This window comes from Ranitomeya variabilis, chromosome 3 (assembly GCF_051348905.1).
Source record: "Ranitomeya variabilis isolate aRanVar5 chromosome 3, aRanVar5.hap1, whole genome shotgun sequence".
In the NCBI taxonomy this organism is placed as follows: Eukaryota; Metazoa; Chordata; class Amphibia; order Anura; family Dendrobatidae; genus Ranitomeya; species Ranitomeya variabilis.
Window position 1 is genome coordinate 471,242,207 of NC_135234.1, and position 25,047 is coordinate 471,267,253.

The following is a 25,047-nucleotide window of genomic DNA, read 5'->3' on the forward strand; positions in this document are numbered from 1 at the left end:
CCCACCCCTGCCCTACACAATACACAGTGGGGTAAATAAGTATTTGATACACTGCTGATTTTGCAAGTTTTCCCACCCACAAGGAATGGAGAGGTCTGTAATTTTTATTGTAGGTACACTTCAGCTGTGGGAGAGAGAATCTAAAAATAAAAATCAGAAATTCACATTGAATGATTTTTAAATAATTAAATTGCATTTTATTGCATGAAATAAGCATTTGATCACCTACCAACCAGCAAGAATTCTTGCTCTAAAAGATCTGCACCTTCGGTCTGGGACAGCTCATAGAATCCCACGGTATGCAGTACCATCTCTATGCTGATGACACGCAGATCTACCTATTCGGACCTGACCTCACCTCCTTACTTACCAAAATCCCGCACCGTCTGTCTGCTATTTCAGCCTTCTTTTCTGCTCGCTTTCTACAACTGAACATGGACAAAACAGAATTCATCATCTTTCCCCCACCTCACTCTACCCCTCCACCAGACCTATCCATCAATGTCAATGGCTGCTCACTTTCCCCAGTCCCACACGCCCGGTGCCTCGGGGTGATGCTCGACTCTGCCCTCTCTTTCAAGCCACATATCCAAGCCCTTGCCTCCTCCTGCCGCCTCAAACTCAAAAACATTTCCTGGATCCGCGCATTCCTTGACCGTGACACCACAAAAACACTAGTGCATGCCCTTATCATCTCCCGCCTCGACTACTGCAACCTCCTACTCTCTGGACTCCCCTCTAGCACTCTGGCACCACTCCAATCCATCCTACACTCTGCTGCTCGACTAATCTACCTGTCTCCCCGCTATTCCCCGGCCTCTCCCCTATGCCAAGCCCTTCACTGGCTTCCTACTGCCCAGAGACTCCAGTTCAAAACCCTCACAATGACCTACAAAGCCATCCACAACCTATCTCCTCCATACATCTGTGACCTCCATACATCATATGATCTCCCGGTACCTACCAACACGCAACCTCCGATCCTCTCAAGACCTCCTTCTCTACTCCCCTCTCATCTCTTCTTCCCACAACCGCATCCAAGACTTCTCCCGTGCTTCCCCCATACTCTGGAACTCTCTACCCCAGCACATCAGACTCTCGCCTACCAGAGAAACTTTCAAAAAGAACCTGAAGACTCACCTCTTCCGACAAGCCTACAGCCTGCAGTGATCCTGAACCTACTGAACCGCCGCACAACCAGCTCTGCCCTCTCCTAGTGTATCATCACCCATCCCCTGCAGATTGTGAGCCCTCGCGGGCAGGGTCCTCCCTCCTTATGTACCCGTGTGCCTTGTTTTTTGCTCATGTTTAATGTATTTGTCTATATTTGCCCCGTATTTCACATGTAAAGCGCCATGGAATAAATGGCGCTATAAAAATGAATAATAATAATAATAAATAATAATAATAATCTGTTTTTCTTTAAGAAGCCCTCCTGTCATGCAGCTGCAGTGCAGTACAGCGCAACCTTCACCAGGGGGAGCTTTATCGGGAAGCGAGACTGCACAAACTGAGCAGCTGAACAGATGCCACCAAGTGGCAAGAGAGTAGTCAGAAAAAGCCGAGTCAGTGCACAAGATAACACGTCAGTACAAAAAGGATTAAAACAGAAAGGGTAGTCAGGACGTAGAAAGAGATCAGTAAACCGGGACGAGCAAAATACGGTACAAAAGGGACAAATCCAAACAGAGTCAATAGCCAAGCCAGGAGACCAGAATCAGGGAATCAAGCAGAACAGACAAACGCAGGGAAAGGGCAGACAGAGGGAGACAACAGACACAGGACAAGTCAGGGTTCACAGCAGGACAAACCAAGGGTTTCCAGAGTCAGGTTCACAAGCCGAAGACAGAACTATAGCTGACACTGCCAGCAAGATTCCTGGGAGCTAAATAGCCAACCTGAACCCAGAACGAGGCAGAGCAAAGTTAACCCTTGACATGATCCGTCCAAAAAGGGCAGACACTAATAAACCCTGGAACTGATCATGACACCTCCTACTCTGCACTCATTACCTGTATTAATAGCATCAGTTTGAACTTGTTGACTGTATAAAAGACGCCTGTCTACACACTCAATCAATCACACTCCTACCTCTCCACCATGGCCAAGACCAAAGAGTGTCACGGGGGTACTGGGTTGACTACAGCTGATTACCCGGGCCCCTGCAATATCCCTCAAACTAGGGAAACCCTGTCTGTCCCTCTCCCAGAGTTTACACTGAAGGTGTGCATGTCTGGGCCGCCAGGCCTGACCCTGAGTCCTGTTTCAGTACTAAGCTGAAACCTCCACCTGCCACCCAGTGATAAGACCTCTCACCAACCCCTACAGAAAGCACAGACAGGGAAAACTAAAAAACGCACCACGCAGCAGACACACAGGAAAACACTATAATGTTGTGAATTCTGTTTGTGGGCTCCCCCGGTGGTGCTTTATGGTAGTGCCACTTATTTGCCTTCTTCTATCCTTGATCACCTGTTGACACCCATTAGGGGAGTTTCCTATTTAAGGCTGCTTGGCTGCTGGTCTGATGCCGGCCAACAATGTATCAGTAGCATTCTGTTGCATTCTCCTGCCTCAAGATCCTGTTCAGCTAAGTTGAATTTTGTTTCTAGTTAATGCTATTTTTGTCCAGCTATTTGCAATGTGACTCTCTGTAGCTGGAAGCTCTCGTGGACTGGAATTGCCACTCCAGTGGCATGAGTTGTCACTGGAGTTTTAAAGTAATTTCAGGATGGTGTTTTTGAGTAGTGTTTTGAAGTTGACCGTGAAGTGACTCTTTCCTGTACTTCTGCTATCTAGTAAGCGGACCTCACTGTGCTAAATCTGCTGTTCATCCTACGTATGTCTTCTCCTCTTGACTCACCGTCAATATCTGTGGGGGGCTGCTATCTCCTTTTGGGGTTCATCTCTGGAGGTAAGGCAGGCCTGTATATTCCTCTGATAGGGGTAGTTAGATCTCCGGCTGGCGCGTGGTGTCTAGGGCATCGTAGGAAACACTCCCCGGCTACTTCCAGTGTCGTGTCAGGTTCAGGTCACGGTCACTTTAGTTCCCATCACCCGAGAGCTAGTCCGTTGTTATTTTGATTTCCCTGCCATTGGGAAAATCATAACAGTTTGGCCGGCCCACATGTGTTAAAACTATGCACTAAAGCAGGAAAGGATATGAAAAGATTTTTTTTTCCCTTCTGTGTTTGGAAAGTGCACTTTAGTGCTTATTTGTACTCCTTGCTTAAACTGCAGTCTTCAGCCTTTTTTTTTTTTTTTCCTCTCCTCTTAATCTCTGAATGGCTTTGGTTACACCTGTTTGAATCATGGATCCACAGAGTTTGGTTGCAGGTCTGAATAACCTGGCTACAAAGGTCCAGAACTTACAAGATTTTGTTATACGTGCTCCAATGTCTGAACCTAAGATTCCTATGCCTGAATTTTTTACCGGAGACAGATCCCGTTTTTTGAATTTCAGAGAGAATTGTAAATTGTTTTTGTCTCTGAAATCTCACTCTGCTGGTGATCCTGCGCAACAGGTTAAAATTGTTATTTCTCTATTGCGGGGTGACCCACAAAGTTGGGCATTTGCATTGTCGCCAGGGGATCCTGCGTTATTAAATGTAGATGCGTTTTTTCTGGCTTTGGGGTTGCTTTATGAAGAACCTAATTTAGAGATTTTGGCTGAGAAAGCCTTGATAGCTCTTTCCCAAGGGCAAGATGAAGCTGAGATATACTGCCAAAAATTTCGTAAATGGTCGGTGCTTACTAAATGGAATGAGTGCGCTCTAGCAGCTAATTTCAGAGAAGGTCTCTCTGATGCCGTGAAGGATGTCATGGTGGGGTTCCCTGTGCCTACAGGTCTGAATGATGCCATGAAATTGGCTATCCAGATTGATCGGCGTTTACGGGAGCGCAAATCTGTGCACCATATGGCGGTATCTTCTGAGCAAAAATCTGTGCACCATATGGCGGTATCTTTTGAGCAAAAACCTGTGCACCATATGGCGGTATCTTCTGAGCAAAAACCTGTGCACCATATGGCGGTATCTTCTGAGCAAAAACCTGTGCATCATTTGGCGGTGACCTCTGAAAAGGCACCAGAGCATATGCAATGCGATAGTGTATTGTCTAGAGGCGAACGACAGAATTACAGGCGCAAAAATGGGTTGTGCTTCTATTGTGGAGATCCAGCTCATGTTATATCAGCATGCTCTAAACGCATAAAGAAGGTTGATAAAAAGGTTGATAAATCTTTTTCTATGGGTACCTTGCAGTCTAAATTTCTTTTGTCCGTGACATTGATTTGTACTTTATCATCTGTTACTGTGGATGCTTATGTGGATTCTGGCGCCGCTCTGAGTCTCATGGATTGGTCCTTTGCCAAGCGTTGTGGGTTTGATTTAGAGCCTCTGGAGGTTTCTATTCCCTTAAAGGGTATTGATTCTACACCTTTGGCTAGCAATAAACCACAATATTGGACACAAGTGACTATGCATCTTTCCCCAGACCATCAGGAGATTATTCGTTTCCTTGTGTTATATAATCTACATGACGTATTAGTACTTGGATTACCATGGTTACAAATTCATAATCCAGTCTTGGACTGGAGATCAATGTCTGTGCTGAGCTGGGGATGTCAGGGGATTCATGGGGATGCACCTTTGGTTCCCATTTCTTCATCTACTCCCTCTGAGATCCCAGCATTTCTGTCAGATTTTTATGATGTCTTTCAGGAGCCTAAAACTGATTCTCTCCCCCCTCACAGAGAGTGTGACTGCGCTATTGAGTTGATTCCCGGTAGTAAATTTCCTAAGGGTCGCTTGTTTAATTTGTCTGTACCTGAACATACTGCTATGCGGGAGTATATCAGAGAATCTTTGGAAAAGGGTCATATTCGCCCCTCTTTGTCTCCACTGGGGGCAGGGTTTTTCTTTGTGGGTAAAAAGGATGGTTCATTGAGACCTTGTATCGACTATCGACTTCTGAATAAGATTACAGTTAAATACCAGTACCCGTTACCTTTACTGACTGATCTTTTTGCTCGCATAAAGGGGGCGAAGTGGTTCACTAAGATCGATCTACGTGGTGCGTATAATTTGGTGCGGATTAAGCAGGGGGATGAGTGGAAGACCGCATTTAATACGCCTGAAGGCCATTTTGAGTATTTGGTAATGCCTTTCGGTCTCGCGAATGCCCCTTCCGTTTTTCAGTCCTTTATGCACGATATTTTCCGTGAATATCTGGATAAATTTATGATTGTGTATTTGGATGATATTTTGATTTTTTCGGAGGACTGGGAATCTCATGTTCAACAGGTCAGGAGAGTTTTTCAGGTTTTACGAGCTAATTCTCTATTTGTGAAGGGCTCAAAGTGTATTTTTGGGGTTCAGAGAATTTCCTTTTTGGGATATATTTTTTCCCCTTCATCTATGGAGATGGACCCTGTTAAGGTTCAGGCTATTTGTGATTGGGTACAACCTACTTCTCTAAAGAGTCTTCAGAAATTCTTGGGATTTGCTAATTTCTATCGCCGATTCATAGCGGGTTTTTCTGCCATTGCTAAACCTTTGACTGATTTGACCAAGAAGGGTGCTGATGTTGCTAATTGGTCCTCTTCGGCTGTGGAGGCCTTTCGGGAGCTTAAGCGCCGCTTTTCTTCTGCTCCTGTGTTGCGCCAGCCTGATGTTTCGCTCCCGTTCCAGGTTGAAGTAGATGCTTCCGAGATCGGAGCAGGTGCAGTTTTGTCGCAGAAAGGTCCTGACTGCTCAGTGATGAGACCATGTGCGTTTTTCTCTCGAAAGTTTTCGCCCGCTGAGCGAAATTATGATGTTGGAAATCGGGAGCTCTTGGCCATGAAGTGGGCATTTGAGGAGTGGCGTCATTGGCTTGAGGGTGCTAGACACCAGGTGGTGGTCTTGACTGACCACAAAAATCTAATTTATCTTGAGTCAGCCAGGCGTCTGAATCCTAGACAGGCGCGCTGGTCGTTGTTTTTCTCTCGATTTAACTTTGTGGTTTCATATCTGCCTGGGTCTAAGAATGTGAGGGCGGATGCCCTCTCTAGGAGTTTTGAGCCTGACTCGCCTGGTGATTCCGAACCTACTGGCATCCTGAAGGATGGGGTGATATTGTCAGCTGTCTCCCCAGACCTGCGGCGCTCTTTGCAGGAGTTTCAGGTGGATAGGCCTGATCGCTGTCCGCCTGGTAGACTGTTTGTCCCTGATGACTGGACCAGTAGAGTTATTTCGGAGGTTCACTCTTCCGCGTTGGCAGGTCATCCTGGAATTTTTGGCACCAGGGATCTGGTGTCTAGGTCCTTCTGGTGGCCTTCCTTGTCTCGAGATGTACGTATTTTTGTGCAGTCTTGTGATGTTTGTGCTCGGGCTAAGCCCTGCTGTTCCCGGGCCAGTGGGTTGTTGTTGCCCTTGCCTATTCCTAAGAGGCCTTGGACGCACATCTCTATGGACTTTATTTCTGACCTTCCTGTTTCTCGTAGGATGTCCGTCATCTGGGTGGTGTGTGACCGTTTTTCCAAGATGGTTCACTTGGTACCTTTGCCCAAATTGCCCTCCTCCTCTGAGCTGGTCCCTCTATTTTTTCAGAATGTTGTGCGTTTGCATGGTATTCCTGAGAATATAGTGTCTGACAGGGGTACTCAGTTTGTGTCTAGATTTTGGCGGGCGTTCTGTGCCAGGATGGGCATCGACTTGTCTTTTTCGTCTGCATTCCATCCTCAGACTAATGGCCAGACTGAGCGTACTAATCAGACCTTGGAGACTTACTTGAGGTGTTTTGTGTCCGCTGATCAGGACGATTGGCTTGATTTTTTGCCATTGGCAGAGTTTGCCCTTAACAATCGTGCCAGTTCTGCCACTTTGGTTTCTCCATTTTTTTGTAATTCAGGGTTTCACCCTCGCTTTTCGTCCGGTCAATTGGAGTCTTCGGATTGTCCTGGAGTAGATGCTGTGGTTGATAGAATGCATCAGATTTGGGGACAGGTTGTGGACAATCTGAAGTTGTCCCAGGAGAAGACTCAACAGTTCACTAATCGTCATCGGCGTGTCGGTCCTCGTCTTTGTGTTGGGGACCTGGTTTGGTTGTCTTCTCGATTTGTTCCTATGAAGGTCTCGTCTCCTAAGTTTAAGCCTCGGTTTATCGGCCCTTATAGGATTCTGGAGGTTCTCAATCCTGTGTCCTTTCGTTTGGACCTCCCAGCATCTTTTACTATTCATAATGTTTTTCATCGGTCATTGTTGCGGAGGTATGAGGTGCCGGTTGTTCCGTCTGCTGATCCTCCTGCTCCTGTGCTGGTTGAGGGTGAGTTGGAGTATGTGGTAGAAAAGATCTTGGACTCCCGTGTTTCCAGACGGAAACTTCAGTATCTGGTTAAGTGGAAGGGCTATGGTCAGGAGGATAATTCTTGGGTGACAGCATCTGATGTTCATGCTCCTGATTTGGTTCGTGCATTTCATACTGCTCATCCAGATCGCCCTGGTGGTTCTGGTGAGGGTTCGGTGCCCCCTCCTTAAGGGGGGGGTACTGTTGTGAATTCTGTTTGTGGGCTCCCCCGGTGGTGCTTTATGGTAGTGCCACTTATTTGCCTTCTTCTATCCTTGATCACCTGTTGACACCCATTAGGGGAGTTTCCTATTTAAGGCTGCTTGGCTGCTGGTCTGATGCCGGCCAACAATGTATCAGTAGCATTCTGTTGCATTCTCCTGCCTCAAGATCCTGTTCAGCTAAGTTGAATTTTGTTTCTAGTTAATGCTATTTTTGTCCAGCTATTTGCAATGTGACTCTCTGTAGCTGGAAGCTCTCGTGGACTGGAATTGCCACTCCAGTGGCATGAGTTGTCACTGGAGTTTTAAAGTAATTTCAGGATGGTGTTTTTGAGTAGTGTTTTGAAGTTGACCGTGAAGTGACTCTTTCCTGTACTTCTGCTATCTAGTAAGCGGACCTCACTGTGCTAAATCTGCTGTTCATCCTACGTATGTCTTCTCCTCTTGACTCACTGTCAATATCTGTGGGGGGCTGCTATCTCCTTTTGGGGTTCATCTCTGGAGGTAAGGCAGGCCTGTATATTCCTCTGATAGGGGTAGTTAGATCTCCGGCTGGCGCGTGGTGTCTAGGGCATCGTAGGAAACACTCCCCGGCTACTTCCAGTGTCGTGTCAGGTTCAGGTCACGGTCACTTTAGTTCCCATCACCCGAGAGCTAGTCCGTTGTTATTTTGATTTCCCTGCCATTGGGAAAATCATAACACTATAATGTGCACAGGGCAAAACAATACAAACATAGGAAGGAGAAATATAACGAAGGATAATACACCACCAGATACGATATTTCCTCTCCTAGACCACCACTCCAGACCGAGATCACCAGGCACAAGACACAAGCTATAATCGGCGACGCCCAAAGCCCAGCAAAACTATTTAAAGGCAATGGGCGTGACTAAGCCTCTAACCCGAGTACCAGCCAGATCAACCCCGGACAATCTGGATCAATCTAGCCGGTGCCACTGAGCATATAGTGGACGAATGAGGAATTACCGCTGTCTGTCAGATGCCCTAGTGTGAACAGCATCCGACATGACAAAGAACTGTTTAAGGACACCAGGGATAAAATTGTAAGAGTGGGACGGGCTACAGGACAATCTTAACCAGCTTGGTGAGAAAGCAACAACTGTTGGCACAATTATTAGAAAATGGAGGAAACACAAGATGACTGTCACTCTTCTTCGGTCTGTGGCTCCATGCAAAATCTTGCCTCGTGGGGTAAGGATGATCTGAGAAAAGTCAGGAATCAACCCAGAACTACGTGGGAGGACCTGGTCAATGACCTGATGAGATCTTGGACCACAGTCTCAAACATTACCATTAATAACACACTACGCCGTAATAAATTAAAATCTTGCAGGGCACGCAAGGTTCCCTTGCTCATGCCAGCACATGTCCAGGTCCATTTGAAGTTCGCCAATGACCATCTGGATGATCCAGAGGAGGCATAGGAGAAGGTCATGTGGTCAGATGAGACCAAAATGGAACTTTTTGGTATCAACTCCATTCCCCATGTTTGGAGGAAGAAGAAGGATGAGTACAACCTCAAGAACACTGTCCCAACCGTGAAGCATGGTGGGAGAAACATCATACTTTGGGGGTGTTTTTCTGCAAAGGGGGCAGGAAAATGGCACTGTATTGAAAGGAGGATGGATGAGGTCATGTATCATGAGTTTTTGGCCAACAACCTCCTTCTCTCAGTAAGAGAATTGAAGAATGGTCATGGCTGAGTTTTCTAGCATGACAATGACCTGAAACACACAGCCAGAGCAACTAAGGAGTGGCTCCGTAAGAAGCATTTCAAGTCCTAGCGAGGCCTAGCCATCTCCAGACATGAACCCAATAGAAATTCTTTGGAGGGAGCTGAAACTCAATTTTTCCCAATGACAGGCACAAAACCTGAAAGATCTGGAGAAGATTTGTATGGGTTAAAATCCCTGCTGCAATGTGTGCAAACTTGGTCAAGAACTACAAGAAACCTCTGATCTCTGTAATTGCAAACAAAGGTTTCTGTACCAAATATTAAGTTATGTTTTTCTATTGTATCAAATACTTATTTCATGTAATAAAATACAAATTAACTATGTAAAAATCATACAATATGATTTTTGGGTTTATTATTTTCAAATTCTCTCTCAAAGTTGAAGTGTACATACGATAAAAATTACGGATCTCTACATTCTTTGTACGTGGGAAAACTCGCAAAGTCGGCAGTGTATCAAATACGTATTTTCCCCACTGTAGATCTTGACAAGGAAAAACAGTAATTTATAAAAAAGAATTAACTAGACACTGGTGATATTCCTTTTGAGAATGTGTGAGAAATTCCTTTTAATTATTTAAATAATACTTGTTAGATTGTAATTAGGACCTATTTTAATCTATAAGTTACTGAATGGAGGATGCTAGGTCTTCCATTTTGTGATGTATGGTTCTTCTATCATTTCATTTTTATTGATGCATATACTAAAGCACCACTCTAATCGTTCTACCCTTAATTTATGTTTGTGTAATATTTTTTTTAGTGAAAGTACTGTATGTAGCAAAGTATAACAAGGTATAATAAAAGAGCGAAAAAAAATATATATTCTAGCCTCACGGGGCTGGCCACAAGGAAAATATACAAAGAAAATCAGGTATATTAAGACAAATCAAAAAGAAAGATCCCCTACCTTCCCCAATTTGCATTATCATCTGAGATCTAATACAGTTTGATACCATTATAGTTAGCAATAGTGGGATGCATGTCAGAACAGAGAGCTATAATCATGAAAAATTCACATATTTGAAACAAGTTTGCATAGCTCAACATTTTACATATGTCTCCATCAAGTAGTAAGAGGTGATGGATAAAGTAGCTCCAAGAGAATAAAGGAAGCCAGAGGAGGAAAAGGGGAATTCAAAAAGGGAGGAAATTAAAAATAAAAGGATGGGGATAGGAAGATACCGGAGAGGGGTGGTAAAGGATTTCTCCTACCCCTCTAATTAACTTTGCAATCAATGTTTCTTTAGGACTATGGTTGAATAGGCTTTATTAGGTAAACAATGTCGGGAAAGCCCAATGAATCTTTAAAGAGAAACCAATGATGCCACACCTTCAAAAATGTTTTATTGTTACCGATACTCTCCTCTAGCAGTTCCTTCATATGGGACGTGTAGGACATCTCCTGCTGCCATTCTAACAAAGGACACTACATTTATATTTACAGGGTATACATTTTGAAATTATTTTTATATGTTGTTTTAGACTGAAGTCCTGACATTCCAACAATTGCTAAAACTAATGGAAAGACGTGTTTGGCTTATGCTGAAGAGCACACAGGGCAATGTATGGGCTTAATAGAAAATCCATGGGTTCAAATAGCACTCTACGCAGGCTTGATCATAAGCCGAGCACTTCTGACACTCAGCTTGAGCAATTGGGCATCTCAGAATTTGGGCTCCCTCTGATCAGCTGTGCTAAAAAAGGGACTGAAAAATTAATTGGGGAAGCAAAATACAAAAGTGTGATTATCTATTGTGGGACATTGTGCCACCACAACAATCTCTCAGCACAGATGCCACAGGAACAAATCATGCGTTATAAAATGAAATGAGAACAATTAGACAATAATGGTAAAATTGAAATGACCAAAATATACCAGTTTCTGAATCCGTCCCATCAGTGTTGGCAATGTACATGGTCTTCCCTAGCTCACTCTTCGAAGTGTAGTTAAACATACATTTCACACACAGAGATGATTTACTACACAAAAATATGGAAAATATTCTACGCCAAGCCTAGCTCATAGGGCAGAGCATACCAAGCGTCCAAATATAAAGCCACACACTTCCACATTCATGCCTTCACTTACATTGTATAAAAGTATCTGTTTCAGAGAGGATGTTATGACCCAAAAGTAAAGGTTGGAATCTTCTAATCACAATAAAGGGATTCGCATTGCCTGGTGTTTTAAATAGAAATGATGGAACATAACAAGTCATAACTATTTTATTAATTTTGTCTTTATATAGGAAGTTCTGTTGAACATTAACAAGAAATAATCTTCTAAATGCTCTTGATAGGATCCAAGCAAAAGCTGAAGGAAACACAGACCTCAAATACGGTTTTATAAAGCTGGAATAGAATTGCCTATTAGTATAGTATTTTTTAGTCCCACGTGGATTTTAATATTTTAGAAGCAATTGGAGAGATATTTTCAGTGCTAACATAGGAAACATCAAATTCGACAATTTAGAACATAGTGAAGAATTGCGGAAATTGCCCAACACAAATTAGCAAATGGGAATATTTCATTGGTGCTAGCAGCTTGGTGCGTTAGCCACACTTAAGTGTCTAGTGATGGCAGGACCATTGGCTCCATTCACTTGCACCATCAACCTTCACAGTAGTCGAGTGCTAGCTTTTTGTTTTCTCTACGATTATTTACTCTACTAGTGATTCACAGTCTTGGTGCATTTTTACACACTGTTAGCTGCACTTCTTTTTCTAAACACTTAAAAATTGTGAAGACAGATGTAAAAAATTCTCCATAAAACATCATAAATTTAGTGCTGGCTTGTTTTTTTTTTGCCACAATGTGCAATAAATTTCTGTCATGTTTTTCAAGTTAATATTTTGCGATACATCTTAAATGAGAAGATGCAAGAATGTAAGTCCGCAAGGGCAGGACCCTCTTCCATCTGTTCCAGTCTGTCATTGGTAGTTTGCTCACTGTATGTGTTTTGTAGGTAACCCCTTTCATGTACAGCACCATGGATCAATGGTGCACTAAAAATAATAATATCTGACAACACTTACCTACTGTATATTCCGTCTGTTCCCCAGAGAACGTAAGAAGGAGTGAGGAAGAGTGGTGACTACTCTACAGCTTTGATTGCATGGATTAGTCAGACAATGGCATTGGTTACTAAGATGAAATGTTCCTGCCTGTCGAGCTATTAATACTGTATCTTCTGTCTAAAGATAACGATTGCACCACCTCAGATTCAGCATCCTTTTAAGGCATTAAAAGTTAACCAAGTGTAAAAGTTCGAAAAGGATGCAACTCACTGATCAAGGAAACTTTATCTGCATTCAGTAGAGGTGTAACATTCCTTACAATACACAATCCGCACATCTCAACTTTCTTAGCCATCGTTAATACATATTTTAGCATATACAGTAGAATTGTTAATTCATTTTTTTTCTTATAAACCAATATGGATCTCCTTTGGATTTTTTTCTGCATATCACTACTTGTGACTAAGTGCTGGGTACAAACTTCAGGTCAGTCCTAGCTGTGCACAGCGCTTTGGTCCTATCTTTGGGGATTCGTGAGGATCTCAGCAATTGTACCACTGTGATAAGTCCTGTGATATAATGTGATAATATGACTAAGCTGTATGTATGTGTTTATACAGAAAAAAATCTAAACCACATTTTTCAGTACAAGACCTTTAGGGAATAGAATGAGAAAATCCTAGACTCATATCTTAAAATGTAATGACACAAAATAATAATTTCAACCATCCATGCATGATTTGGATTGGTATTTCTTTTACGTCTTGCTGTAAGAATGATTTCAGATCTGGCCAGGGGCCTGGACTCTTAGGTAATAAGTAAATGTGTAAGTCATATGTGAAAAATACTGTCTAATTTCAAATACACCGAATTTTTGGAAGTGTGGGAATGTTGTGAAAGTGATCATTGGACAATTTATTGCCACACTGCAATGTTGTGTAAGACTTGATGACGTCAATGTAATTATTTGGGGTGCACCATATTCCAGATGACAAAGAGATTGCACTTTGCTGCTCCTGAGCTGTTAATCATTTTTAATCATTCACCACACTATTTGAAAACTGTGCTACAGTAGCACTAATGGGTTAAAGCTCTTGCGCTTTTTCCGACAAGAATCAACAAAACGTGCACAAAAACACAAACTAATGAAATGAAATAAGTGAGTCAGCAAACTGTTCTAGTAGTTATTTCTGCTTTCTCGTATAGTACCATTATATTCCAGATATTTACAGACATTATCATGACTGTCCACAATCTAAATTCCCTATCAAGTATGTCTTTGCAGTGAGGGAGGAAACTGGAGTACCTGACAACATGCAAAAATTTTGTAGGTGTTGTCCTTGGCGGAATTTAAACCTAGGACCCCAGCTTTCTTGTACAAATTGTGCCAGATTCAGGAGCATTTAGTTTGGTAAATATCCCCTAATGCTTTTATTTTTGTCTCCTGATGTTCAATATTGTGGACAGTATTCCCTAAAAGTCAGGAGCTCTATTGGGAAACATAACGTACAGTGTTTTGCAGTCTATTTCCATAAATGATAATGCCAACTGTAGCACCACACCTAAAAATTTGCCCTGTCACAAACATTGATATTTATATACCATTGTAACGATTAAATAATATAGTCATGCAGTAATCAAATAATACTCTACCATTACAAACCATGACTGCTTAATAAATTATTGCTACCATACAGAGTCTCATGACAGAAAATGGTTTAAAAAAATAGATAGATAGAAATGTAAAAGTTTGGGCACCCCTGGTCAAAATTATTGTTATTGTCAACAGTTAAGCAAGTTGAAGATGAAATGATCTCTAAAAGGCCTAAAGTTAAAGATGACACATTTCCTTTATGTTTTAAGCAAAAATATATAAATATTGTCATTTTTTACATTTTAAAAATTACAAAAAGGAAAATAAGCTGCTGCAAATGTTTGCCCACCCTTGAAGATTTGTGTGCTCAGATAACTTTGACCAAGGTTTCAGACCTTAATTAGCCTGTTAGTATTATAGCTTAAAGGGAACCTATCACCCCGTTTTTTAAAGATTAGATAAAAATAGTGTGAAATAGGGGCAGAGCTGGGCTTTACATTTGTGCCTTTTTGGTGCCTTTACACCCCCGTTAGGCTGCCGAAATACCTTTGTGAAGTGGCCGGTTTGTCCTGTCACTCAAGTTGGTCAGGTCGGATGGGCATGGTCACAGCGCTGTTTCTCCCCCAGATCAGGCTCATCATTACGTTGGTGGCGTAGTGGTGTGCGCATGTCCAAAGCGAAGATCCACTGCCCAGGAGATTCAAAACAGCGCGGTCTTCGCTATTCGCCGTTTACCGGTGGGCGCGGCCATCTTTCCTGTGGCCGCGCGTGCGCAGATGGAGCGCTCTGCTGCCCGGGGCTTCAGGAAAATGGCCGCCGCGATCTCCATCTGCGCACGCGCGGAATCCCGCGGCCATTTTCCTGAAGCCCCAGGCAGCAGAGCGCTCCATCTGCGCACGCGCGGCCACAGGAAAGATGGCCGCGCCCACCGGTAAACGGCGAATAGCGAAGACCGCGCTGTTTTGAATTTCCTGGGCAGTGGATCTTCGCTTTGGACATGCGCACACCACTACGCCACCAACGTAATGATGAGCCTGATCTGGGGGAGAAACAGCGCTGTGACCACGCCCATCCGACCTGACCAACTTGAGTGACAGGACAAAACGGCCACTTCACAAAGGTATTTCGGCAGCCTAACGGGGGTGTAAAGGCACCAAAAAGGCACTAATGTAAAGCCCAGCTCTGCCCCTATTTCACACTATTTTTATCTAATCTTTAAAAAACGGGGTGATAGGTTCCCTTTAATCACCATCATCGTTAGGTGATACAGGTGCTTCTCACAAATTTAGAATATCATCAAAAAAGTTTATTTATTTCAGTTCTTCAATACAAAAAGTGAAACTCGTATATTATATAGAGTCATTACACATAGAGTGATCTATTTCAAGTGTTTATTTCTGTTAATGTTGATGATTAAGGCTTGCAGCCAAAGAAAACTCAACAGTCATTATCTCAGTAAATTTGAATAATTAACAAAAAACACCTGCAAAGGCTTCCTAAGCTTCTAAAAAGGTTTCTTACTCTGTTTCAGTAGGCTCCACAATCATGGGGAAGACTGATTGCTTGACAGATGTCCAGAAGGCAGTCATTAACACACTCCACAAGGAGGGTAAGCCACAAAAGGTCATTGCTAAAGAAGCTGGCTGTTCACAGAGTGCTGTATCCAAGCATATTAATGGAAAGTTGAGTGGAAGGAAAAAGTGTGGTAGAAAAAGGTGCACAAGCAAATTGGATAACCGCAGCCTTGAAAGAAATGTTAAGAAAAGGCCATTCAAAAATTTGGGTGAGATTCACAAGGAATGGACTGCTGCTGGAGTCATTGCCTCAAGTGCCACCACTCACAGACGTAACCAGGACATGAGCTACAAGTGTCACATTCCTTGTGTCAAGTCACTCATGACCAATAGACCACTCCAGAAGCGTCTTACCTGTTCCAAGGAACAAAAAGAACTGGACTGTTGCTCAGTGGTCCAAGGTGTTGTTTTCAGATGAAAGTAATTTTTACATTTCATTTGGAAATCAAGGTCCCAGAGTCTGGAGGAAGAGTGGAGAGGCCACAATCCAAGCGGCTTGAGGTCTAGTGTGAAGTTTCCACAATCAGTGATGGTTTGGGGAGCCATGTCATCTGCTGGTGCAGGTCCACTGGGTTTTATCAACACCAAAATTAGCGCAGCTGTCTACCAGGAAATTTTAGAGCACTTCATGCTTCCCTCTACCGACAAGCTTTTTGGAGATGGAAATTTCATTCTCCAGTATGACTTGGCACCTGTCCACACTGCCAAAAGTACCAATACCTGGTTTAAAAACAACAGTGTCACTGTGATTGATTGGCCAGAAAACTCACCTCACCTTATCCCCAAAGAGAATCTATGGGGTATTGTCAAGAGGTAGATGAGAGACACAAGACCCAACAACGCACATGAGTTGAAGGCTGCGATACGGAACTGCAGCACAGAACTAGGATAGAAAGGGAAAACTGACCCTGCACTGAGACTAGGCTGATACTCTACGATGGAATGGGCGACCCATTCCTTGCGAATAGACCCACCGACGATCCTAGGTTAAACTCAGCAAAGACCTATAGATAAGGGGAAGGAGGTCTCTAAAAGATCTAAGGACTGGGTATAAAAAACAGGTCACCTCCTAATAGGAAACGCCAAGAAGGCTGCAGAAACCAACTGAAAACAGAAACTAAAGATAGCAGAACCAGAGGTCCCAGAACTGCATAAAATCCAAACACAGAAAGCTATCAAAGCACCTAGTCAGAACTCTAGCAGATTAACACTGTTGTCCAGCAAGGAATGGGAGGCAGGTGCTGGGTAATAAAGGGTGATACAATCACCTGACCTAAGACAACCCAGCACCAGGGGAAAAAGACCAGCAGCCATAAAACCACAACAAGATGGTGGATGGTCAAAAACAAAACAGATTCTAACAGCTAGCAAAGCAACCTGGGCTTCCATAACACCCCAGCAGTGCCACAGGCTGATCGCCTCAATGCCATGCCGCACTGATGCAGTAAATGATGCAATAAGAGCCCCAACCAAGTATTGAGTGCATTTACTGAACATACATTTCAGTAGGTCAACATTTCAAATTTTAAAATCATTTTTCAAGCTTGTGTTATAAAGTATTCTAATTTACTGAGATAAAAAGTGAGTAGACTTGGATTTTGCTCTGTGCTGCTAAATAAGTAAAAGTCCAGACGTATGTCGTATAGGTTGTGGCTTTATTCAACACGTTTCAGAGTTCACAGACTCCTTCATCTGGAAAATACCACGCGGTATTGGGGACACCGTACCCTCTGCCCCCCTGGTCGCTTTGCTACTACCGCCATAGAGAAACTAGGTAAAAATACAATAACATAACTGAATCATACCACAACCATATAGCGTACAATATAGAGATCCAAAGGTTTACCTCTGAAGAGGTTGACATGCAGACATCTTTGTGTCTTAAGTTTTGAAGCACATTGCCCCCTGTACATATGGTAAGCACTGGTTCTCTGTCTTGCCAATTCTTAATTAAATTAATTCAACCGCTACCCACAACATTGTATCTGCTATTAAAAGCATGCTTGCTGTTATGCTCAGGAACCATTAAAGTAGTTGTTTCACAAACAACGTCCATTTTAATCAATAGATCTTAGAATAATAAGTTCCACAATACGATGTGTTAAAAAAATGTTCCTGTGCTGACAATCTTATAAATGTGCCCCTGCTGTGTACTGTGTAATGGCTGCGTGTGACCGTACAGGGACATGATCTGATCATACCACAGCTCCTGGGCAAGTGAGGATGCAAGAGACTATAGTGACATTATAGCACGGTATCACAGACGCTACTTTCTGTGAGATAAAACATTTTCCATATTGTTTAAAAACATGTTTTAACTCACAGAAAGTATCAGCTGTGATCTCATGCTGTCTTGTTTCTGTTTTACTACACAATAATGCAGATACCCCCAAAATACTAGTGCCATTCAAATAAAATTATTCACATAGTGCTCCCTCCGCAATCTTTTGCAGTAATCAGTGCTATGTACATAGTACTTTCTATAAGGAGCCTGATTGTAAGTAGCGCTACACATCTAGTGCCCTACAGGGAAGAGCACCATAAACAGTGCCACCTCTAAGTAGCTCCTTAGTGTTCCATAGTAAGTAGTGCTATGTCTGCTGAAGTGACTAAATAAAATAATATCCCACAGTGTCACATGTAACACTGTGCTATAAAAATATTGCCCCAGGTGCCCAATATATAATTGTCCCATATAGTGTCCCCAAAGTGCCCCATATCAAATGATGCCCCTAATATGGCCCATATAAAATTATGCCATTTACTGTAAATGGTTGCATTAAGAAACTTTCTCCCAAATTGATCTTGATAAATGATGGTGTACAAAATGGACCCATTATATTGGCTAATGTAATACAGTGCCCTACATATTCTTACATACTGTATCTTCATTCCTAAAAGACGGAAACTCACTAGAGACCCACATTAACTTTTAAAGGCATTCAGCAGAAGCCTGCCGATTGAAAAAAAACCATGACCCATGCGGTATTTGTCCGGGCTGAACTCACTATCATTTGTCACACTTTGTGACTCACAAAGTGTTGACCATGTTTAGGGTGAAAACCTCAATGCCTCCCCATTAGATCCAGTCAGAAGCTCACTATGGCACCACATATTGCCTAGGGTATGATCCTGATGGTGCCTGGTACCATATCTTCTATTAGTGGCCTTCCATATCGTTTAAAAATAATGTAGTAAAAATTAGCATAGCATTAGTTACAAGCATATAGTATTTTTAAACTAATCATCATATCCTACCTCCAAGTACAATAAACCATGGCACTGGTCAGCCTTTATATATGTTATGCAAAGCCAGATTTGTTAATCTCTTCATGAATCTAGGATTTCTAATATTAAAGTGGTTATTCTCCTGAACTTTAATTGGAAAAGTGTCAAAATGGTTTTAAAACAAGCAAGTTTGCAATTTAATTGTAATAAAAAATTGTCTTGGTTGTCAAGAATGGTGTGATTTTTAATGTTATTCTTTACTGATTAATGTTTAGACTACAGGCACCACTGCAGTCTAGCAGCAGTGTCCAAACATATGCAATGTTTACCAGCTCTTTGTTAATAAAGGTGGTAACTGGTAAGCACTTCACTGAAGCTGAGCAGGATTATTAGAGTATAGTGCCACTGCGCTCTTCCAATGCTGCTATATGATGCAGCTTTGCCTGTGTAGCATTGGAGGAATGCACAGTTCAGGCCAGCGATGTAATAATGCTGCTTATCTAAGCTGTCAATCAAGCAGGAGTGCACCACCCAAACAGGAAGCAGGGAAGTTGTGGGGCGGTGCACTCCAACTTGAGAAGATGAGAATATGTCACTATGCAGTATTTTTTGTGGATGTTCGCATTGTAATTAAACAATTAAAAAGTTACCCTACAAAATTTCAAAGGCTATATCAGGGTCTTCAAAAGTACTGTATGAAAGCCACTTTTACACATAGGAATCCAGCTAGAGAGAGCATAGATAAAGAAAGTCTGGAAATTACTAAGCCTATTAGTGCTGGACAGGAGACTTATTTGAGGTCACTATTATTCCTGGAGTTGTCCACTACGGGACAATAACAGCCTATTCAATTCAGATCCTGAATTACAATCTATAATAATAATAATAATAATCTTTATTTTTATATAGCGCTAACATATTCCGCAGCGCTTTTACAGTTTTCACACATTATCATCGCTGTCCCCAATGGGGCTCACAATCTAAATTCCCTATCAGTATGTCTTTGGAATGTGGGAGGAAACCCACGCAAACACAGAGAGAACATACAAACTCTTTGCAGATGTAGTCCTTGGTGGGGTTTGAACCGAGGACTCCAGTGCTGCAATCTATACACTTTTCCTATGGCATCATCATTCCAGCGATGTCAGCGCTGCTTTTCCCGGGTCGGTGGTGAGATGACATTGTGTCAGGTACTGGCTGTAGTCAATCATCAGCTGTTCGTCACCACATGCGCAAGTATAGATTGTTTTTATTTTAATTTTGGTCCTGATTTGATCAAACTGGGGTTATCCAGTAGTGGACAACTCCTTTAAGTGAACAACGTAAAATAATTTCTAATACGACCAGAAAATTCACGTAAAATGTTTCTGTTTTACAGAAAATACAGTGTAATAAGCTAAAAAAGGATAAATAATATATAATGAACTATAAGGTAGCCTTCTCTGATTATGCATAAGACTTTTTTCTACTTTTCCTAGCAAGGATAATTTATAGGCTTATCACTTTAAAGCACCACTCCAGCCAGTAGCGTAGCTACCGGGGGGCAGAGGGGGTGGTCATCCTGGGCCCAGCACTCTGAGGGCGCCCACTCGGAGCTTTAAAATGAAGAAGTGCTTCTTCTCTGCACTGGAGTAGGAGGGATCAGACACTGCGGTCTTCTGGCTCCACACTGTTGAGGTAACCCCGTGACAGTATGCATATAGGGGTGCATTATATTAGAGTCTGCTTATGGGGGCTGCATTATATTATATAGAGTCTGCTTATGGGTGGCTGCATTATACTATATGGAGTCTGCCTTTGGGGGGTTGCATTACACTATGAAGTCTGTCTATGGGTGCCTATGTGGGTGCATTATATGAGCGTCTTCCTATGGATAAGTGCATTATACTATAGAGTCCACCTGTGTGTTCGGGGAGTGCATTACACTATAGAGTCTGCCTATGGGGAGTGCAGAATACTATAGAGTCTGCCTATGGGGGGTGCATTATACTATAGAGTCTGCCTATAAGGGAGCTGCATTATACTATAGTCTACCTATGGGGGGCTGCATTACACTATATAGTCTGCCTATGGGGATGCATTATACTATATAGAGTCTGCCTATGGGGGTGCATTATATTAGAATCTGCCTATGGATAAGTACATTATACTATAGAGTCCACCTTTGTGTTGGGGGGTGCATTATACTATAGAGTCTACCTATGGGGAGTGCAGAATACTATAGAATCTGTCTATGGGAGTGCATTATACTATAGAGTCTGCCTATGGGGGGCTGCATTATGCTATAGAGTCTGACTATGGAGGGGCTGCATCATACTATAGAGTCTGCCTATGGGGTACATTATATTAGAGTCTGCCTATGGGAGGGCTGCATTATACTATATAGAGTCTGCCAATGGTGGGCTGTATTATAGAGTCTGCCTATGGGGGGCTGCATTATACTATAGAGTCTGCCTATGGTGGTGCATTATATTAGAGTCTGCCTATGGGAGGGCTGCATTATACTATATAGAGTCTGCCTATGGTGGCTGCATTATACTATAGAGAGTCTGCCTATGGTGGGATGCATTATACTGTAGAGTCTGCCTATGGGGGGCTGCATTATACTATAGAGAGTCTGCCTATGAGGAGTGCACTATACTATATAGGGTCTGCCTCTTGGGAGTGCATTATACTATATAGAGTCTGCCTATGGGAAGTGCATTAAACTATATAGAGTCTGCCTATGGTCAGTGCATTATATTGTATAAAGTTTGCCTATGGGGAGTGCATTATACTGTATAAAGTTTGCCTATGGGAAGTACATTATACTGTACAAAGTCTGCCTATGGGGAGTGCATTATGCTATATAGAGTCTGCCTATGGGGAGTACATTATACTATATGGAGGCCTATGGGGTGTGCATTATACTATATTGAGGACTATTTGCTGCATTATACTATATGGAGGCTGTAACAACCCTGCTGGCATCACTGCATGGCCTCCCATCCCCCACCTGCATTACACTCAAACTCACTTACTTCTCTGGGCCTTGTTGTGACTTCTCTCTGCTGCCAGCTCCATGCTGTGTGCCTCATGTCTGCTGTTTGCTCTGTGCATGCTCTGTGTGCATAGGGGGGCGGCGCCGGCAACTCCTGTTTCTTATAGAGAATGTGTGCACCTTGCTAAGGTGTCCCTGGCCAATCGCCATGAGGCTTCCTGTATTTAAGACATCCCCACCCATTGGTGGGGGCCTGTGCAACTTACTCCCTCAGTCAGTTCTTAGCTGCTGAGGTGCCAGGCCCTGTTTCGCTTACTTCCATGTCTGCCACCCAGAGGGGCGTTGTACCCTGGTCTGTTTTCTGTGTAGCTTCGTACCCTGGCCTATGTCCGCCATCCAGAGGGGCGTCGTACCCTGGCTTATGTCCATGTCTCTGTGCCTTGTCTCGTTCCTGACTCTGTCTTAGTCTAGTCCCGTTCCTGTGTCCGTTTATATCCCTGCCTTGGTTTCCTTTCTCTGCAGTGCGTCCTCTGTGTCTTGCTTTACTCTGCTTTCGGCTCCACTCTCTGCAACCTTGCTTTGCTCCTTGCTCTGCATTCTGTGACCTTGCTCTGCACTCTGTGGTTTTGCTCTCGGCTCTGCACTCTGAGTCTTGCTCTGCACTCTGACTTTGCTCTGCGCTCAGCTCTGCACTCTGTGGCTTTGCTCTCAGCTCTGCTCTCTGTAGCTTTGCTCTGCACTTTGCTCTGTACTCTGACTTTGCTCTGCACTCTGTGGCCCTGCTCTGTGGCTCCGCTCAGCTCTCACTCTGTGGCTCCGCTTCTTGTGGTTCTACCTTGCTCCGCTCCTTGCGGTTCTACCTGGCTCCGCTCCTTGCGGTTCTACTTCTCCCACTCTTGGCTCCGCCTCCTGCGTTTCTGCACTTGGCTCCGCCTCCAACTCTTGACTACGCCTCCTGCGTTTCTGCACTTGGCTCCGCTTCCAGCTCTTGGTTTCGCCTCCTGCGTTTCTGCTCTTGGCTCCGCCTCCTGCTCTTGGCTCCGCCTTCTGCGTTTCTGTTCTTGGCTTTAGCTCCTGTGCTTTCGCTCTGCATCCGCTCTTGCGGTCTTTATCTACCTATTCTTAAGTCCTCGTGTCTGAACAGGTTCTTACCTGTTCTACATACCTGCCTGCAGACCGGTCCCTACTGCTACTTCCAGTGTACCTGCCTACCAGAGAGCCAGCCGTGACCGCCTGCCAGTGTCTCTGTTGTACCTGTCTGCCTGCCTGTGTCCCAGCCGTGCTCGCCTGTCTGCCAGAGTGCTAGCCGTGCCCGCTTGCCTGTTTATGTTCCGTTCCCCAGTGGGATCAGCAGCCACAGCCAGACACCACCCTGGAGTGGTACCTGGTAGCTTCCTATTGCACAAGTCTGACCTCACCATCAGAGGCTCCAGCGAACACCTAGGAAGCTACTTAGTTACGCCCCTTCCAGGGAAGTTTGGTCTGTGGTCCAGTGGGGCCACACCCCCACACGCCCGCGCCTACCAGTCTGGGCGCGAGCGTGACAGAGTCTATCTAGGGGCCATCATACAGTGTGGAGATTACAGTGACGGGGCCATCATGCAGTGTTGGAGCCATCAAACAGTTTGGGTGATATTAAGGGGTCAGTATATATACAGTGAGGGGACATTCTGTGTAGAGAGAGTGCAGCACCCCAGAGTCCTGGTCGTTGCAGTACTTATGCTCCGCCGCTAAGGGGGGCTATGGTACGTCTGATGGCACTGAAGGAGTTCTTCTGACCAGGTATCACAGTCACCAATACACTTCACAGTCTGGCCTCCAGGGGGAGCTAAGGGTTCTATGTATTAGGCCACTCCTCACAATCTGGTAAAACTGGGGGTTAGGCAGAAAGTTAGACAGAAGCTGACTGGGTTGGAACCAGGCAACACCTTGTGGCAGAGGGTGTTGTAGGGGAAGATTCAGAGGGTCCCTGTCAGGGGTGGGATCCTGACAGAGGCCTAGCACACAGAGAGAATGTTACGGGACCGCGCCTGCACGATATAGCGGCGGTACCCCAAGAAAGGACAAGAAGCGAGGTTCATTGTGCTGAGTGAGAAACGAGATCAACGCAACAAGGAGAATACCAGTAGGAGTCGTGCTGTAAGACGAGGCAACATCCTATTGAGGCGCATAACCGGTGGCCGGAACGCCGAGGAAGTATAGAGCTCCAGGCCAAACTTCAAACCTACGGCAGGACAGTCAGTTATAGGCGGGCTGTCTCACCCAATTGACCCAGGAAGACACAGGGGGGGTAACAACAGGAGTGGGGCGACGCTAGAGTCCCGGAAGAGCTCCGAGCCTCCCCGTCATACGGGTGCGTCCTAACCATAAGATCTGGGGGGACGTGGAAGAACATCAGAATCGAGTTGTGAGGGAATACGAGAAACAGACACAACAGTTGTGGGGACTATCCCGTGAGCACAGCAGGGGAGGACCACAACACACAAGCGCTAGAAGGTAGGCACAGATTTCCACCTGCAAAGGGAACTCTGGAGGTGCCATCGGACCAGCCAGGCTTGCGCAGCCCGGTTAACCGTATTCCGGATTGAGGATCCTGAAGTCTTCAGTAAAGAGGTAAAGAGGCTGCAACTTGGTGTCCTCGTTATTTACTGCGACCTGCACCGCACCACCATAACATCATCACCATTCCCTCCACCTTTATTGTACGCCCCTCAGCAGGGTCACGGACCGGGTCTAGCCACCATGACAAGCCCAGAACAGAGACTTAGAGGCCCGGTACCGGGTACCCCTCGGCCCTGCGGCAGTGGGGGCGCTACAACTTGGCGTCACGATAAGGATCTACTTAAGCCTGAAGAATCAGGTCATGTGTGCCTTGGAACTGTGATTTATTGTGCTTGGACTGTAACTTGTTGTAGAGACTGTGCATTGCCATTTACCGCCAAAAACCGCCGCCATTGCAGCGCTAAGGAGAGTGCAGGAGAAGAAGAGGGGCGTGGAGTAGGCGTGGATCGGCTGGAGAGCGCGAAAGGACAATGGCCGCCCAGTCTAAACATTTTTGCATCCTGAGGACGTGTCCGTCAACGGCCGAGGTCCGCCTTCTCATCCTCTTTGGAGGGTGGAGACCATGGAGACGGGGCCGCCCACGAAAGAGACCGCGGGAAGAAGACACTGGAGAAGAAGCCAAGATGGCGATGCCGGGAGCACCGCGTGGGGACGACCCGACCCAGCATGAGGCTGCACCGCTCGACACGGCTCCAGATGCGCCATCGTTGCAGGGACTGGCCCTTACGGAGCTACCAATGGGCAGACCCAACTGGCCGCCATCGGAGGAGTGTGTAGCTGCAG

The 25,047-nt window shown here is 44.4% G+C and overlaps 1 protein-coding gene across 2 annotated transcripts in view; it reads right to left on the reverse strand.

The window, feature by feature from the left end:
- FHL2 (four and a half LIM domains 2) overlaps nt 1-25,047 on the reverse strand; it is a 198,144-nt gene that overhangs the window by 120,234 nt on the left and 52,863 nt on the right. Inside the window, exon 1 of one of the 2 annotated variants that reach the window (XM_077296672.1) lies at nt 12,345-12,426. The exons of the other annotated variant lie outside the window; for it this stretch is intronic. The gene's annotated coding sequence lies outside the window, so the exon portion shown is untranslated. Of the gene's footprint in view, nt 1-12,344; nt 12,427-25,047 lie in introns of those variants that run through there. 2 annotated transcript variants of the gene reach the window in all.